Here is a 19,061-nt window from a genome sequence, read left to right as displayed (position 1 = left end):
GCAGGTTCGATGTGAATGCCCGATTTGGACACTATGAACCCTAGCAATTTTCCTTCACTCAACGCGAAAAAAGATTTCTTCGGGTTAAGCGAGATTCCATACCTTAAACATCTTTGAAAGATTTGCTTCAAATCTTTGAGATGGTCGCTTCGTTTTTTGGAGTACACAGTTATATCATCCAGGTAAATCACTACTGATTTATTGACTAACCCTTTGAACGCAATATCCATAGCTCTTTGAAAAGTAGCGCCGGCGTTGATCAGACCGAATGGCATCTTTCGATACGTGTAGGTACCCCATTTAGTTCGGAAGGTGGTTTTTAGCTGATCGTCTGGGTGTACCAGTACTTGATTATATCCGGAAAATCCATCCAGGAAAGACATCAATTCTGAGCCTGCTATAGCCTGTAATATTTGCTCCATAGGTGGGAGGGGAAAATTGTCCTTCTGACAGGCTTTGTTGAGATTCCGGAAGTCGATGCAGATTCTAATATCTCCGTTTTTCTTCCTAACATGTACCATATTGGATACCCATTTGGAATGTCTGACCGGGAAAATTATTCTGGCTCTCAACAACTTATTCAGCTCAGTTTTTATCTGATTTTCCAGGTTGGGGTGGATTTTTCTGAGCTTCTGTTGGACGGGTTTCTCGTTGTCGATCATAGGGATAGTGTGCTGAATGATAGAAGTGTTATAAGTTTTCAGCTCATCGTAGTTCCAGGCAAAGACGTTCTTGTACTGTCGTAGAAGACAGATGTATACTGATTTTTCTTCAGGAGCTAGGCCTTGGCCTAGATTGACATTTTGGGGTTTCTCATCGGTTCCTAAGTTCACTGATTCGTAGTTCAGAGTTGAAGTGTAAAGTTTGGCGTTAGCTGACCTTTTGAACCGACTTTTTAAGTCATACAAATCTTCTAATTTGACCACTGATTTGGGTATAGCGTTATCAGTGCCATTTTTTTGTATTTGGTGGTCATGACAGTCCTCGTCGATTATCTGGTTTGAGTAGGATCCTTCAGAGGTAAGGAAACTTACGATGTCTGGGTCGTCATTGAATACTCTCCAGTTGGTGATGTTGTCAGGGATAGACGGCTTAAAAATTAATTCTATCGAAAACCTATCTGGACTAAAGTCTTCGGAGGGAATGAGTCTGGAGGCTACGTTTGCTAGCAGGTCTGCGCTTGCATTGTGAAGTCTTGGGATTGATGAAATATTGAATGCTGTGAAATGCGCAGTGAGATCTTGCACTAAAGATTGGTAGTGCTTTAAATGACTAGACAGGCAGTGTATGGTGTTACGTACCTGTTTGACGACGATCTCAGAATCTCTAAAGACTTGAAGATATTTGACGTTGGAGCCGATTGCTTTGTATAGGCCTTGCACCAAGGCTTCGTATTTCACTGTGTTGTTCGTGCAATCGAACTCCAGTCTGCATGTGAGCATGGTCTTATTTCCGTCTGGGCTAATCAAGACGCATCCTGCTCCCGCTCCCTCGTTGGACTTAGAGCCATCAAAATATAATTTCCAAAATAAAGAAGTATTTACAGGGTTATCTAAGAAACTAACACATTTTGAATCATCAGTCTGGGAAAAGTTTTCTACTTGGGACATGACTGAATTTTCTAAATATGGTGATACGTGAGCATTGAAATTTCCAAGGAAAGAGTCTACCGAATAGTTGCCTATGATGCTGCTGTTGTATGCTATGGCTTCGTTCTCTCCCTCCAGATCCATCACTATGTACTTTTGGTGCAGTTCTCGTTCAAACTTTATTTGATTTGGCTTCCCGTTGAAGGGTAACCACATGTGCGACCAGTCAGTCGAAAAATATCCGTGGAGCTTCTCAGACCAATCCCTGCTAAGAATTAGACCATAAAATTCAGGGATGTCAGCAACTAGAATATCGATGACCTGGCATACCTTGGGGTTGGACGATAGTCTTATGTTCACTTGATTAAGTTCGCCTATCACTTCGACTTGTGATCGATCAAGTTGAACTATGCGCACTGCGGATTTTTGCGGTTGAACATTAAGTTTGGCACATATTGACTTGGGTAGAATATTGGTTGAAGCACCAGAATCAACGAAGCAGTTATGCACGTTTCTGTTAAAGATCTCGTAAGTGAGGAGGAAAGGGGGAGTGTGAGATCTAGACCTCCCTCCAATCAAAGCGATGTCATTTGGATCGATTTTATTGATCGCGTTGATTGGGGGTCTTCCTATATTATGGGAAGCTATAGCTGTAGGTAGAGGTGCAGTAGGTACGGCATGTAACTCTTTCATCATGATCTTCTGTTGGTGTTTCAATTTGCTCAGCTCATACAGGGTGATATTAGCCCTAGTCTTCTTCATGTCGTCGATGATGTTATACTCCATTTCATTCGACACTATTAGTGTCTTTGATGGAGGCGATTGCTCTGATTGGACTGGGCTAAATGAGGTTGCTTTAGGGGTTGTCTTCTTTGTTGCGACCTTTTCTTTTGCTGGAGGGCTTGCGCCCTTCTGTTTTGGGGTAGTCTGGGGAGGATCAAGTTGATTTCTGCTTCTTGTGCTAACCGGAAGTGCTTCTTGATCTTCCTCTTGTGGGAGGATGAAATCCCACATTCCTTGCAGTTCCACCACTTCTTCATCGTCGGTATGCGTTTCAATGGTGTTCTCTTCTTCTTCTTCTTCAGATTCCACGTTAGAGACCACGCTGGGTGGCTTCGTCTCCATAGGAGGATTTCTCTTAAAACTCCTAAAAGGCTTTCTTGGGGACGATTCTGCTACTTGTTTCCTGATATCAATCATCTCATTTGACATGGCCTTTAATACCTTTTGTAATCCTTCCATGTCGAAAGGATCCTTCGTTTGCTTCTTCTTGGTTTCTTCTTTGAAAGAGATTTTCTTAGATTTATGCTCTTCGATTGTAGATCTCTTTTCTAGGGCTACTACGCGTCTTTCGACTGCCAATGCCTCAGCCAAGTTTTCGACTAAGGTTGTCTTGCTTGCCCTATCTACGAAGATAGCCAAGTTTGAAGGTAAGGTCGTGATGTACCATTCGCATCTTACTTCCTCGCTGGGTTGGGAAGCAGCGGGGATTTTATTGAGGATCTTGTTGAACCGTAAGTTAAAATCTTTAATGGGTTCCCGAGCCTCAGCTTTAAGATTGGACAGATCGTTGATCAGTGTCGCTGTCGATCTATCATAGCCGAATTTGGTGAGAAATTGATTTTGAAAAATATCCCAGCTGGTGATAGATCCGGAGGGTAGCGAAAAGTACCATGACCCGGCCGTCCCTTGCATCGTATAGAGGAAGAGTCGGACCACGGCGTCTTCGTTGGTAACTCCGTTGAGATTAACAGAAAGCATGAAATTATTGATATGTTCTTCAGCTAGCATTCCAGTTTCTGGATTGAACTTTGGTAACCACTTCTCGGGATGGGCAGGTATTGGACTCAAGGGTGGAGGCATTAAAACCGCCCCAGGGTTGTTCCATGGAGATTGTGCCATCGCTGAGTTGCTGGTTAATAAAAGTGTAGAAGATGATTTTTGAGGTTGAGAAGATAGAGATGTTATGATCTTTGACGATTGTGGAGGAAGGGTTGCGGAAGATGGATGAGTGATTTGAGGTGGAGATGTGGGTGGTTGACTTCGCGGAGAGGGAGTTGAAATGGATGAGGTGGATGAAAGAGTCTCTCTGTCAGACTCTTGAAATTCTTTCCTTGCTCTTTTCCTAGTGGGGAGAGGGATTTCAGTTGGCTGAATGCCAAACTTTTCACTCTTCAATCGGGTCAGGGGATGAGCAGGGTTGTATTGCGAAGTCAAGCTGCCTTTAGATTTATCAGATTTCTGGTTAAAAATAGAGAATCCCTGGAGTTTACGGATCAAGGTTTGAACTTCAGGGGGATCGACAATAAGTTGTTCTGATGTATCGGGATGTATAGCAGCAGTGGATGTCCAAGCGACTTCCAGTTCCGAGTTTAGTCGTATTGGGGAAGTCGGGGAAGTTGGTGAGGGTGATTTGCTCTTAGAATGGTATTTGGATTTTGAATTATGTGCCATTCATAGCCGTGGCCCTCCTTCTAGCGCCAGAAATGTTGAGGGCCCCGAGGTCGGGTCAACAACAAGGGGGATACCCACCCGGTCCGGAACCTGGTTGGCGGCTCCTTGCCCGTTTGGAGTAGCGGGTCCGACTGGGGGTAATGGGACCAGTTTCCCAATGTGATGGGTGTGTGTGTGTGCGTAGAGTCTGATGGTATTAATCTAGGGGGGTTCTTCTAAACTAGTCTTAATTCTAACTGCTAAATTAACTCTATGCTAATGTAATCTAATGAAGAAAAATACATCTAATCTACGCTAACCCGGGGTGTTTTTCTTTTGTTATGCGATCTAGAAATATTTCTAACAGCAGCCGGTAATAAAGATCATTCAACTGATATCAGAATATAAATCAATAAAGATAAACCATTCTGCATAAGAAGTTAGGCAGAGTAGTTGTGAACACCATATCGCATAATCAGTTTTATATATGTTAAACATAAATAAATGACCCCACCGTACAGAAGTGCCAAATGGTAATGCAGACATTCATGCAATAACATACAAAGAACTCAGCCACATATCACTTTAGGAATACTAGCAGAATCTAGCCAAGAGATAAAAGTACCATTTATGACTAACTTCACTAATAAACTTCAAGTAACAATGATTTATTTCTACTTGTTCTAACATCTGCTAAGAGTACAGAAGTGCAACATCAGTAACAGATATTAAAATGCAAACATAAATAAATCTCGATCCATCCATTCATCAAAAACCTCCTCTGAGGGTGCAGAAGTGCATGTTCTGAGGATAAGTTTTTTGACAGATTTCCGGACCCTTCTCCAAAAACCATGAGAAGGGTTAAATACTACTAACTAATCAATCTTAATTACATGAAATTAGGGAATCGGCCTCAAATGACCGCCCTTTTACTAAAAGCAACTTTATTTCTAAACTTAAAATCTAATTTCTGACCATTTCTGTATATTCTCTTTAGTGCTGTCAACAGTGTAATGCTTTCCTGGGAAGAGTCGGCTGGCCACCTTCTTGTTTCGCTCGGGAGATAAAAGTGGAAATAACAGGAGCTGGCACTTCCTTCCGGCAGACCAGAAGATATTTTCGAAAACCTTTCTCTAGCTGGGTGTATTCGCCGCGTGTATACTTAGCGTGTCCCAGTTTCTTCTCGAACTGATTTTGCTGTTGCCGTTTTCGGTTTCTGGTCGTGCGAATGACTGAGTGGGTTAGGAGTCGTGCTGTATGGGCAACTCCCTGTGTCGAGAATTTCTTCCGTTCTTTGTTCCAGGTTTTCCTGAAGCGTCCTTCTTCACTTGCGTTTCTCTTTTTGCTTTACCCGGTCTGAGCTTTAGGATCTTTTCTGAACATGCTGCTTTTGTGCGCCTTTGACTCTGAGTCCTGGATAGTCTAATTTCATCAGTGCCGGTTGGCTGATAGCCTGGAATCTGCGGTTCTGCTGCATGCGGCATCCATTTGCGGAAGCATTTTCTCTTTGCTGATTGGCGCTTTCCTCTTTCCCTCAGATGTTTCCTGCATATAAACTTATATCAGTTGCGTGTCTTGCAGTCTACGCAAAGGGGAAGTGAAATGAAAAGACTTGACGTGAAAGCATTAATCTCTAATGAATGCATAATTCTGACATTCATCATCACTTGACTCTTCGATAAATGTAACGCAATCATTCGTAGATACTTAAGCATGCGGTCATTAAATTCTTTCAAGGCGCGCGCTTAATGCATGGGTCTATCGTGTGATAAGTCTTTTCAGATCGCAGGTCGCAGATCGCTGCCATCGCAGATCGCAAATCGCAAATCACAAATATCGCAAGTTCTCGTTTAATGGTTACGTCGTATAGCGTGATGCTTGCGATTTGCGATATCGCATATCGGCGATCGCATTGCTCGAAGGTTTTTCTTTTAAGGGGCGCGTGTGAGGCATGCGATGCGATGAACTTCGCATCGCAATTTCGCAGTATTTGTTTTTCGCACTCGAGTTATGCTTCGGCCTTTCTTTGCGATGTGATTTGAGCCTTAGGGAGAGAAAACAAAAACTTTAGAAAAAATATTTTTTGGCATTTTCGTTCAGGGTCCGCTCTTTGCTTGACGTTATTGCTAATGTCAAGTGAAGAAGGGGGGTTGTTGGTGACCACAACAGGAGTGCGATGGGCGAGAAGAGACAAATGGCAGTGTCAATCCGCGAGATGGAGAAGCATGGAATCTTCCAGAAACTTCTCCTGTGACACTTGCCTCTCTGAATTCGACCAAGGATGAGTAAGAGATCATCAATCTCCAAGTGGAAGCAAGAACTATCAGAGGGAAGACACTAATCAAATCACAAGCTGACTCATCTCCCTTGCAAGCATCTATATATGGATCCCTCATCCCAGAGATCCAGATGCTGGAATTTTGCATCTTGTAAGGAATTGTTGTTGGTTTCTTGAGGCAACATCATAGTGTTGGGTGATCTAAGCTTTTCATGAGGTGAATAAGGGCTTACTTGCTGAGAGAATGATGCTGGGTCAGAACAACTGGTTGTAACTCTGTTGGTTCTTTCTTGATTATCAATAAAGCTATTCAAGTTTTCCTCCATACCCTTGTGTAATTTATGTTTTGTGCATTTGTATGGTCAATTTACATCTGATCCTAGATTGTTTATGATAATAGATCCATGTTCTCGTATAGTGTTATGCTGCTTTGATTCTACAGGTACTCTGTGAAGCTGGCTATACAAGAAAGAAAGTAGCAAAGGACTATCAGAAGAGAGAGGAATCAAGTAAGGAACCAAGCGCAAGACAAAGGTTGGTCTCTTTTATTCTTCTCTCACCTATCTTTCATAAAGGAAAATGAAAGTAGTTTTACTTTGTTTGTTTCTAAAGTAGCTACCCGCCTTAGTGGGATTAGCAGTTCTGCATAGACACTTTTCCCTGTAACAGGTTGTAGTGCTGATAATATTGTATTTGGGTTTTTTTTGTACTCACTTGAGGTGAATAATAGTCCATTTTGATCATTTTTATGGTTGCAATAACCATATTTTATTTGGGTTTTTTGTGTACTCGCTTGAGGCCATTATCCCAATTTTGAGGGCATAGACAAAATTTTGTAACAATGGAGATGTAATTTTGAAATGTGAAGGTAATAAAATTTTAACTTACGAAAAAAATATATAAATATATTTTATCTTTTATGAGTAAAAATTGGATGAAAAAACAATTAATATTATGTTGAATAAACCTATGAACATATTGTACATTTTTTATCCTAGGTAAAACGATTTCAATTGTATATAAAACAATGTGAATGTAGATCTGAGAAAACATGCAACTTAGTTCCTCTTAATAGTTGTTCATTTATTCAACGTAATTTCTATTTATAATTTAAATTTTGATAATATAGCTTTAAATTTACTCAGTTTTGAAATATTTTATATCCTAAGAAAAGTCCCATACACATTTCATATTGTCCTTTTCCCATCTATGTCTTTAATTTTGGTCTAACAAGTTTTTCATACTCTCTAGAATTAAACCAGCACTAGGAAAGACATCTTACTAGTCAAATTTTCATGCCATCAAGATGGTCCTATAAAAGCTTCATTATGGTTTGGGTCAGTTGTGGCTTTTATTATTTTAAAGTTCCACCCTTTGTTTCAATCCAAATTAAATTTAGTATAATAAGCTCTTCATGCTATGGGGAATTTAATAAAGATTATAAAAATGTTACAGTGTAAAAAAAAAAAAACCAAATATGCTTTCCATGCAATGGAGACGGTTTGAAACTTGTTTCATCATGATTTGTGGTTTTTCTCACTTCTATCATTTATATTGGATATTCCGATTTAAATTAGACTAACTTATTGTATATTTTTATTAAATATATATATTTTTTTATTTAAAAAACGTGTTTTTATTTATTTTTCACTTATAATTTCTTTTAATTACATTTAAAAATTCATTTTTATATAATTTAAATAATTTTCTTTAGAAATTAATATTCTTAAAATTTACAATATATTTTAATCTTTCATATTTTCCTCTCCTTTCTATTATGTATATTTTATGTAAATTTCTAATCAAATATCATAAACATATATATTTATGATTAGATGTAGCAACATGAAGTAACTAGTAATTTCTAAAAGCCAATTGCTAGTTAAATTTCTTAGTCTCCTATGAAGAATGATAAAAGTGTGTTGCTTAGTTGTCCACCACCAAGATCCTAGCGTGAAATTAAAAAAAAAAGAAAACCGTGATCTGGAGGATTCGCTAAGTAAAGTTCATTTTAAGAGTTTTGAATAAGGTTCATGGACAAATTCGTTTGAATAAGGGAATTCTTTCAAAAGTTATTAGACGACCTTGGTTTTTCAAATTATTCAAGATCACTTATGAGTGCAAAGAGAAGAGAATTGTAAACAGTGAATGCACCTAAGAGCTTTTAATGTTTAGGTGATAGTGGGTGTAAGTGTTTTGTGAAAATCACATATATGGGTGAAATTGTCTCATGCGAATATCATGTTATCCTTGATCCTTTCTTCTATTCTAATTAAACTCTCTATATGAATCGTAACTTTAAGAAAAGAAAACAATTTAAATATGCATGGGAATGATGTTTTCCTATTAGTTAATCCTAAGAGTGTTTTTCCAATTTAAACCAGGAAGATGTAGGAGAATTTGCACTTTTTTGATATACCAATATCACCAACATGTAAGGTAGAGAGCCTAATAGGAATAATAGTTTCACTCATAGCCATGAAATTAAAATGCATTTTGTTAGCCATCGATGTGAAAAGGAATATAAGGATGGTCATTTCCATTCTTCTACTAGTCTAGGTTGACCTATTTAAGCTATATGAAAGAATTTAGAGGATGGGTTCTATAAGTCAGTTAATGCAAATAAATATTATCTACCACTTGGCTTAGCTATAAAACTGAAAAAATCTACCAAAAGAAAAAATATACAACAAAAGAATTCATGTGGCTCTACGATTAGAAGACACAAAAATATCAAAGGTGAAAAAGTGGTTTTCCGCATGACTTGCATGAATGATTCTTTGATGGTTGCATGAATCCTATGCGGGACGAGAAAAAAAAAAAAAAACTTAAACAAAAGGCTAGGAATATGGTTTTAACACCATAAATAGGCAAATTCAATCACTTTCAAGACAATGTAATGGAGGAGGAACCAAGTAGCCAAGGAAGGAGAATTTGAGGGTGAAAAGACTAGTTGAGTCACCAATTTGTTGGAGGGTATTTTCTAATGTGAGTGAAATATACTAAATTGTTGTATCTTATGTCTACAATACTACCAAATAAGATATGTTAGAGTTACTTCAATATAAATATAATACTACATCATAAAAGGAAAATAACAAAAAATGAAATATAAGTAGACAAGAAATAATGGGGGAAAGAAGTTATCATATACTTACCCTGATTCACAATGGATATGTTTGTGGCCTTAAGTTATGAAACAAAGGTAATGAAATAGAGATAATGGATCTTCTCTAATCCTCATTAGGGTTTTCTATTTATGTCCTTGTAATATTCTTGTCTCTAAAAAAAAAAAGAGTAAACTTTATTCATTTGAAGAAACTAAACTAAAAAATGGAAGTTATTCCCATAAACTAAAATCTCAAAGCATATAGAGCTCTAAGAACACTTGGACAATATAAGTCTACTATTCTTATCTTGCTTAGAATGTTTCCCCATGACCTCTTCTTACTACTATTTTTCTCTTGCTTTGAATATTTTTCCATGGCCTCTTCTTATTACTACTCTTCTCTTGCTTTCAATGTTGCTCCATGGCCTCTTCTTATAGGAAGAGTTCATCCTCAATAATTCAAATGAATACAATTTTAACCTTGGTTCCATATTGATGAGCCCCAAATTTGGTAACATTTTGGGCTCATGTGACCTCACTACCCTTGCTCAACCCTTCATTTTTCATGACTTATGCATCATTTTTTAGTATATTTATGTTATTTGTACGAATGAAGGGCAGTCACTATTCCTAGGTGGATAATACATGTTTATTTCATGTTTTTTGACATTAAATGGAGCAAAACCACGCAGATGAAGGCTAGGAGACAGCCAAGGTGGCATTGAGGTTTTGTAGGAAGGTTGTCCACGGCATTGAATGGCCTTCCTCGTGATCTCCACCCACAACTCCGAGCTCCAACAGCTATCACCACCGAGCTAGAAGGCAGCCAACGGATTCTAAGGGGACAGCAGTTTACTTTTAGTTGGTCAGCCAAGCCCCACTAATTTAGGAGGCCAGCTTGGCCCTCATAATGTATAAATGTTGAGGCTGTAGCCTTCGAAAAAATACTTTGGAAACTTTGTTCCAGATTCTGAATTATGAGCTATAGCCCTTTTTTGCTCTTTGTAAGCCATTTTTGGCGTGTTGTCAGACTTTTGACTATTATCTTTTAATGAATAAGCAGGCAGATTTGAGGCAGCTCTGAGTTCTTAAAGGAGCTTAAGCTCTCAGGGTTGGGCCCAACCTGAGAGCCTAAGGTTTCCTTCCTTTGTATTGTTACCTTTCTTTCTTTCAACATTATATTTCTTTTCCTTTACATGCACTTGGAAACACAGTTTGTTGATTCGAATTTCTTGGTGTGGTTACATAGGTTAGTGTTATGAACAAAGTTGCTTCAGTAGTTTAGATTAGAGTAGGGAGATTGAAGTTAATCTGAGTTCCAAAAAGGGTTGAATGCACACTCACTTTCACCTCTGTTTGGGGACTGGGAGTGTAGACCGTGCCAACTACCAAAAACACAGTTTTACATGTTCATGCAAGCTTTAACGTAATATTTCCGTTTGTAGAAGTGTCCATGCATTTAGATCTTGAGCAATAACTCTTTGTTTCAGCACCATGCACGATTTTCCCTTAAAAACGACATTGTTGTTCTTTGGTTTCTAATAAAACAGTTAGAGTAGGATGATGACATTTCGGTTATACGCAAGACAGGGGTGATTTGTTTCATTTACACTGCGCAGCACCACTCCATCGTTTCCTTATCCTTCTAAGCCGTGCCTAGGCCATCTACTTATCTCCCAGTTAGATCATTTGCCTCCCAACTCTTCTATCATCCATGTCGTTTTATCTTTTCAGCCTTCCATTGCCTCTACCCTCCTCTAGAACAACCAGCTTTACACACCCCCTCTCCATCTCATCTCTCTGTCCATAAGCCATCACAAGCTCCCCTCCTACCTCCCTATCCACCCATACAGCTCATTCACTCATCCATCACCCAAAACTCCGATTGCAGAACATCCTGTAGAAATTACGGTACTTCCTATAGAAATCCTGAACTTCCTGTAGAACCCCTTGCAGACATCCTGTAGAAGCTTGCAAACACGGTTTCCAGGCATCTTAACTTTGTGAACTTCTGTGGAATGATGTTAGGGATCCCTTGGACTCTCTCAGAGTCCTCGTGACCTTTTACAAGCCTTCCTCCCCTTGATCTACCCCTGCACAGTCAAGACCCAGTAAGAATCACAATCATAATAACTCCAACATCTTGAGCAAAAATACAAAAACATGTTCTCTTCAGATGAAAGTAGTTTAGACACATGCATCTCATCTCAATAAAAGTAATGGCATCACTTTTAGAAGTTGCATTCCCACCATTGCATCATAAGGATTAAGCTGGTAGAATTAGGGTTTACTAGGGTTTCCATGTTTTGTTGGCTTTCAGTTTATTCTTGCAAAGTAGGTTAATTTCCTTTGAGATAGCTTTCGTTCATCACTTAAAAAGCTTCTTCTGAGAACATATAGAAGTTGGCTTGAGCCCTAGCGGACTTGTGCCAGTTGACCAAGTGACAGCTGCGACAAGAGCTAGTACTTGTGCATACAGCACCGTCGCTTCCAAGTTTGTTACGAACTACGAGGTTGATAAAATTAGAGAAGGAAGCTCCAGGAGTTGTAGCATTATTGCTACAATACTGGAGCCCACCATATTTTTGGCTCCGTTGCCGGGAAGCGTCAGAGTATTAGTAATTGTTGCTTTTCTTCTATTTTACTACTCTCGCCTTCTGCCAAGTAGTTTATTTCATTTCCATTCTGCAAAAGTAGCATAGACATTTCCTGCTTTCATAGATTAACATTTCAATTCCGCAATTTCATTTTTGCAAGCATAGATTAGCATTTCAATTCTGCAAGTGTAGATTAGCATTTCCATTCCTGCAATTTCATTTGAGCAAAGTAGATTAGTTCTTTCCTTCTTTATTTCAATTATGCATTTTCATTTCAGCAAGATAGTTAGTTGTAGATCAATCTGTTTCAGTTTTTGCAGGTACCAGAGAAAAAAAACAAAAGCAATCAAAAGTCTTTCCATTTCATGCCTCGTAGGAATCGAGATAAAACAGGCAAATTCTTACCCAACACCCCCACCGCATCACTGAGTCACCCTTCTCTCTTCTTCGGTGACAGTGATCTAGAAGAACCTATAGGTGAACCTCCTGAGATATACGAAGATCCTATAGCAGAAGAAGAATTAGAGACCATTCCACCTGAAGCTATGGCTGAAAATAGAGGAGAAGATGAGAGAATAGAAGGTGCCTTCCCCATCCGAGAGACCAATGGGGACATGAAAATGAAGAACATTAGCCCCTCCGCTTTACCTCACTTCCATGGACTGACTACTGAAGATCCTGATACCTTCCTGTTTGAGTTTGTTGTCCTTTGTCGAACCTATGACTATACTGAAGATGAGCAGAAGCTGAAACTCTTCCCCTCAACCCATAAGGATGCAACATTACGTTGGTTCATGGGCTTACCTGGGAACAGTATCACCACTTGGGCTCAGATGCAGCAAGCTTTCAACACTAAATACCGGGACTACTGTAGGTCCAAGGAAACCAAGGGAGAAATCTTTCGGATGACCATGGGAAATGATGAGTCCTTAGAGGATTATGAGGAAAGGTTCCAACTTAGCTATAAACGGGCTAGGTGCACACTTGACCCTGAATCCCTCAAGTTGGTCCTACTCCGAGGAGTCCCTGAAGACCTTTTAGATACCCTTCACATGTTAGCTGGAGGAGATATTTACCAACTGCCTTATGAGGACATAAAGACTGTGTTTAGAAACCACTCTAGGGCAGCCCGGAAACGAGGTAGAGGAAACCTCCTCTCAGCTGGTATTCCTTTCTCCAAACATGAGTTTGCAAATCAATTAGAAGATCTCAAGAGTGAGGTGAGACAGACCATTGCCATGCAACTTGACACATTCAGGATCCAGCAGAAGAAAGAAGAAGCTGAGAGGGCCTTGGCTATCTTCTGCCCTAGGTGCACAAGGAAACACCCTAGGAACGAATGCCCATTACATTCGGTTGAAGTATGTTTTGTTTGTGAGGAGGACCATCCCACAAATCAATGTCCAACCTTACCTGGGCTTAAAGCCATGTATCAAGGGATAGAAGCCCCCACTGAACCTCTCTATTTCCTCAACCAAAGGAGGCCACAAGGACCTAGGCCTTACCAGTAGGGGATGCAAGGGGCACCCCAAGCTTATTACAGCCCCAACCAATCTACTCCTATGCCTTCCTGGGGTCCCCCTGCTCATCCTTCCTGTTCTGTGCCTCCTCCATGGTCTTACCCACCTCAGTATCATACTCAACCCACTACTCATTCGTATCACTCACATGCCCAGCCACAACCTCAGCGGAATGCACCTCAATCGGGGTGGAGGCCCCAATACAATACTCCTCCCGCCATTTTGCCTCCACCACCAGCTCAACCACAACCATTACCTCCTGCTCCCCCAAGGCAACCTCAAATGCCTGCTCAACTGAACCCTAACCTCAACAACAGACAGGCCCAGCAAGTATATACTGGGGAAACATCATGCCCTACCTATGTTGTTGAGATCCAGGAGATCAATCTTCGATTTGGAAAGACTCTTCCGGATCGCCAACCTCCTCCCCCAGAGGATGAGGAAGATAAACAGGAAAGTGAACCAAAGGCTATTCCACCCTTTCCTGAGAGACTAACGGCCACCACACAACCCAACCCAGAGGAGGATGAGCTTCTGGGAGAACTCAAACAGTTGTGTGTGAAAATTCGACTTCTCCAAGCCATCAAAGATGTACCGATATACAACAAAATGGTTAAGGAAAAGTGTTTCAAACACCCAGGCAGGCGAAAGAGAGATGCTTCAACCATCAATGTCTTAGGACAACTGTTTGACCTCATGTTGGGACAAGTCATCTGCCCAAAGTATCTAGATCCTGGGAGTCCTGTAGTAGATGTCCACATCAATGGCACCATCATACCTCACACCTTGATTGATCTGGGGGCTGCCATTAATGTGATGACCAGGGATACCATGCTCAAACTCAATCTTCAGGGTTCCTTGAGGAAGACCTTGACAGTCCTGCAACTAGCAGATCGCTCCACCGTGACTCCCGAAGGGATTGTGGAGGATGTCTTGGTCTCTGTTGACTCTTGGGAATACCCTGCAGATTTCTTGGTTCTGCAACCAAAGGCAAAGCTTACGGGATACCCTCTCATTTTGGGAAGGCCTTGGTTAGCCACTGCAGATGCTTACATAAGCTGTCGTGCAGGAAACATGACCATCAAAAATGGTCCTATGTCCAAGCAGCTAGTCCTACACCCTCCTGCCCAACCCTCCTTAGAGCATGACTTACCACTTTGGTTGGAGGAAGGAGAAGAGGATGAGGTGTACTCCGCACCTTTGTGCACCCTAGACACCACTAGAAGAGACCCCCCAACCGAGGATGACTTGATTGAGACCTTGATCCAGAATCCACCTCCCAGTGCACTATCCTTAGAGAAATTGGTGGAGGATGCCCAAGCCAGCGCCCTAGTGGATCTTTGTGCGACCAACCCTATCACTCCCAGAGTCAAGAATGTGGAGTTCAGCCCTGAGAGAATGTTAAAGATCAGCTCCTCCCTATCTCCTTCCCAGGAAAAGGAGCTGTGTAGCCTGTTGGCCAGTCATCTAGATTCTTTTGCTTGGAGCTATAAGGAGATGAAAGGAGTCCATCCTTCGGTCTGTACCCATCACATATACATCAAAGAGGACTGTAAACTGGTTAGGCAACCCCAGAGGAGAATGAATCCAGCCCTTAACGACATTGTCAAGGAAGAATTGCAAAAACTGTTGGATGCCGGATTCATCTACCCCATCTCGGATAGCGAATGGGTGTCCCCTCTGGTGTTGGTTCCCAAGAAAAATGGGAAGTGGAGAATCTGTGTGGAATACCGAGAACTGAACAAAGCTACCAAGAAAGACCATTTTCTTCTACCTTTCATAGATCAAGTGTTGGATGGATTGGCAGGAAAGACGCTCTTCTCTTTCCTCGATGGGTTTAGCGGGTACAACCAAATCCAAATCAACCCGAAAGACCAAGATAAGACCACCTTCACTTGTCCTTGGGGTACCTTTGCCTACCGAGTCCTTCCCTTTGGGCTATGCAATGCTCCTGCTATCTTCCAGAGAGCCGTCCTGAGCATCTTTTCTGAGCTGGTCCATGATGCGGTGGAAATCTATATGGATGACTTCACTCCTTATGGGTCCAACTTCCAGGAATCATTGTCCAATCTGGGAAAAGTCCTAACCAAATGCATTGAGATGAACCTGTCCCTTAGTCCTGAAAAATGTGAATTCTTGATGACTGAAGGGACCGTGCTAGGCCATACCATTTCTTGCCAAGGGTTACAGGTGGATCCTAACAAAATTGCTCTCATCAAGAAGGTTCCACCTCCTCAAAAGGTAAGGGATGTTCAGAGTTTCTTAGGATTAGCAGGGTATTACAGGAGATTCATTAAAGACTTCAACAAGTTAGCCTCGCCATTGTTTGGCCTCTTGGCAAAGGATGTGGAGTTTAAATGGACTGACGATTGTCAAAGGGCTCTGAATGAATTAAAGGACAAGTTGGTGTCTGCCCCAATCTTGAGAGGTCCAAACTGGGCCCTACCTTTCCACATCCACACTGATGCCTCGAACAAAGCCATAGGGGCAGCCTTAGGACAAGTTGAACAAAAACTTCCATATGCCATTTACTTTGTTAGCAAAAACTTATCCAAAGCTGAACTGAAATACACTGTAACCGAGAAAAAAAATTTGGCCGTGGTCCATGCACTGAACAAGTTCCGACATTATATCACTGGCTATCAAACATTTGTACATACTGATCATGCTGAAATTAGATATTTAATGAATAAACCAGATGTGAATGCTCGTATTATTAGATGGTTACTTTTGTTACAGCAGTTTGATTTGGCCATTGTTGACAAACCAGGTAAAGAAAATGTTGTTGCTAACGTTTTATCTAGATTGGACTTGTCTGTAGATGAGGATGGAACAGTGGATGACCAGATGCCCGATGAACATCTGTTTGCTATTTCAGTACTCTCTCCATTGTTTGCTGATATAGCGAACTACCTTGTTTCCGCACAGTTCCCTCCGCACCTGTCCTCAAGAGAGAAGAGCAGAATCGTCAGAAAAAGTGCCTCGTTCACATGGATCGGGGGCAACCTGTTCAAGCTTGGCCCTGATCAGATCTTAAGGCGTTGTGTAAGGGAGGAGGAAGTCTTTGATATTCTCCTCACCTGTCATGATGGGCCTTGTGGAGGACATTTTGCAGCAAAGAGGACTGCCTTCAAAATCCTGCAGGCAGGCTACTATTGGCCCACACTTCATCAAGATGTCAGAAGATATATCATCCAATGTGACCGATGCCAAAGAATGGGGAAACCGACTCAAAGGGATGAGATGCCTCTCCAACCTCAAGTGACTCTTGAGCCATTTGAGAAGTGGGGTATGGACTTTGTGGGTCCAATCAACCCTCCTTCGAGGCAAAGGTCTTACATCATTGTGTGCACTGACTACCTGACAAAGTGGGCAGAAACTAAGGCAATCAAAGCAGCAACAGAAGAAAAGGTGGCTGAGTTCTTAAGAGAAAACATCTTCTACAAATTTGGCTACCCAAGAGAGCTAGTCACCGATCAAGGAAGCCAGTTCACATCCAACTTAATTGAAGACCTACTAGCTCATCACAAAATCAAGCATAGGACTTCCACCCCCTATCACCCTCAAGCAAATGGGCAGGTGGAAGTCACCAATAGAGCATTGGAAGGGATCTTGACTAAGGTGGTGAGCAGCAGCAGGAAGGATTGGGCAGATCGCCTGGTTGAGGCCACATGGGCTTACAACACCACTTGGAAGACCACAACCGGCTTCACACCTTATGAGCTGGTCTATGGGAAGAGAGCCTTGTTGTCTATCGAATTTGAATACAACACTTTGAGGATGGCAGCTCAGCTGGACCTAGACCTTAGCCATGCCCAACAAGAAAGGTTATTGCAGCTGAATGGATTGGATGAGCACCGAGTGCAGGCCCTTATTCACACAGAAGTGGTTCAACTTCAGAGGAAGGTGTGGCATGACCAACACCTCAATGAAAAGCAATTTCAGCCAGGAGATTGGGCACTGTTGTATGATTCCAGGTATAAAGATTTCAAGGGGAAGCTGAGAACCAGATGGCTGGGACCATATGCAGTAGAGAAATGTCATGACAATGGATCTGTCCTCATTCGGACCATTGACGAGGAGGCCATCCCCATGATTGTCAATGGGCATCGACTGAAAATCTACAGGAAACCTCTCTCAAGACAAGAATTCATTAAAACTGTGGAGAAATCAGTGCTGGTCATAGAGAAGGGTTCTACCTCTGTTTTGGGCATACCCTAAAGATCTTAAAAAAAAAAAAAAAAAAAGAGAGAAAAAATAAAGATCCTTGGGTGAAAACTCTCTGAGGCTCCCAAGGCAGATGGTAGGGGTGAAAACCTCATTGAGGCGCCCCTGTTGTCTTTCAAAAAAAAAGAGAAAAAAAGTATGAAAAAGACCCTTGAGTGAAAACCTTTCTGAGGTGCTTGAGGCAGATGGCAAGGGTGAAAACCTCATTTAGGCACCCTTGCTGTTTTTCAGAAAAAAAAAAAAAAAAAAAAAAAAAAAAACAAAAAAAAAAAAAAAAAAAAAAAAAACAGGGACAGCAAGTTCACAATGTGGTAATGCATGCAGATTGCAGGTTTATGAAGGAAGAAGAGGTCCCTCAACTTAAAGACAAGGGTCCATATCATGCTGCCAGGAGACCCTACCAGCACCTCCTCCGAGAACACTCATCTTCTCCAATTTATGGGCACGATTTCATCACAGCTTAGTCTTCTACAGGAAGTTACAGACTTTCTACAGGAAGTTACAGACTTTCTACGGGAAGTTCTGTATTTCTACAGGAAACTTCCTATAGAAGTTTTGGACGGCCCAGAACTAATTGTATGAGGAGATCTAACGACCAAGGTCCGGTATGGATGCATGCAAGCTACTATTTTCTCCCTCACACACTGTTGTCACCTCCTTCTACCACCCCTGTCGACATGCAATGAAGATACCTGCACAATCAAAGCAGATCAGTGAATTATCAAGAGGAAGCAATTCTGAAATGAAAGAAGATGCTGAGATGCCATGCAATACTCAACCCAGCTATCCAAGGGCCCTGCGAGCGTGATCGTGATGCCACTGTCTTCATCATTCAGCATGCACCCAAGGAGGACAAACTGCTACAAGACATCCTACAGGAATCCCGTAGCAGTTTAGCCAACTAGAGTGTGCACCATTCGATCGCCTGCAACATGCAATAACAAATTGGGCGCATGCAGCGGAGTCATACACTTCATCATCAGCAGCAGCAAGCAAATCCGAACCTGTGCAAATAACAGCAGCAAGCAAATCTAGTCATCGTCGTCCTGAAGCCTGGAAAAGCATGTCGCGGCCGCACAGGTAAGTGCCTTTCCCTTTCTTTCGTCGAATTACATGAATATTACTCTGAAATGTTTGCAAGCATGAAATGAACGGGTTGAGCAGTTGCATGGCCATTCAACTGGCCACGTCGACCAGTCAGTTGGTCTAGTCGGATGTGTAGAATGGTGGCCGTGGAAAAAGAACGAGTAGTGGACACGTGAGAACCGTCCAGTCGGGGAGAAGCGCGTTTTAACGGAAATGGCGGTG

The sequence above is a fragment of the Pinus tabuliformis genome, chromosome 5_2 (genome assembly GCF_031772625.1).
Source record: "Pinus tabuliformis cultivar Carrire ecotype Pingquan chromosome 5_2, CPIR1, whole genome shotgun sequence".
Classification (NCBI taxonomy): domain Eukaryota; kingdom Viridiplantae; phylum Streptophyta; class Pinopsida; order Pinales; family Pinaceae; genus Pinus; species Pinus tabuliformis.
The sequence above is the reverse complement of the archived record's forward strand: the minus strand, read 5'-3'. Positions refer to the sequence as shown.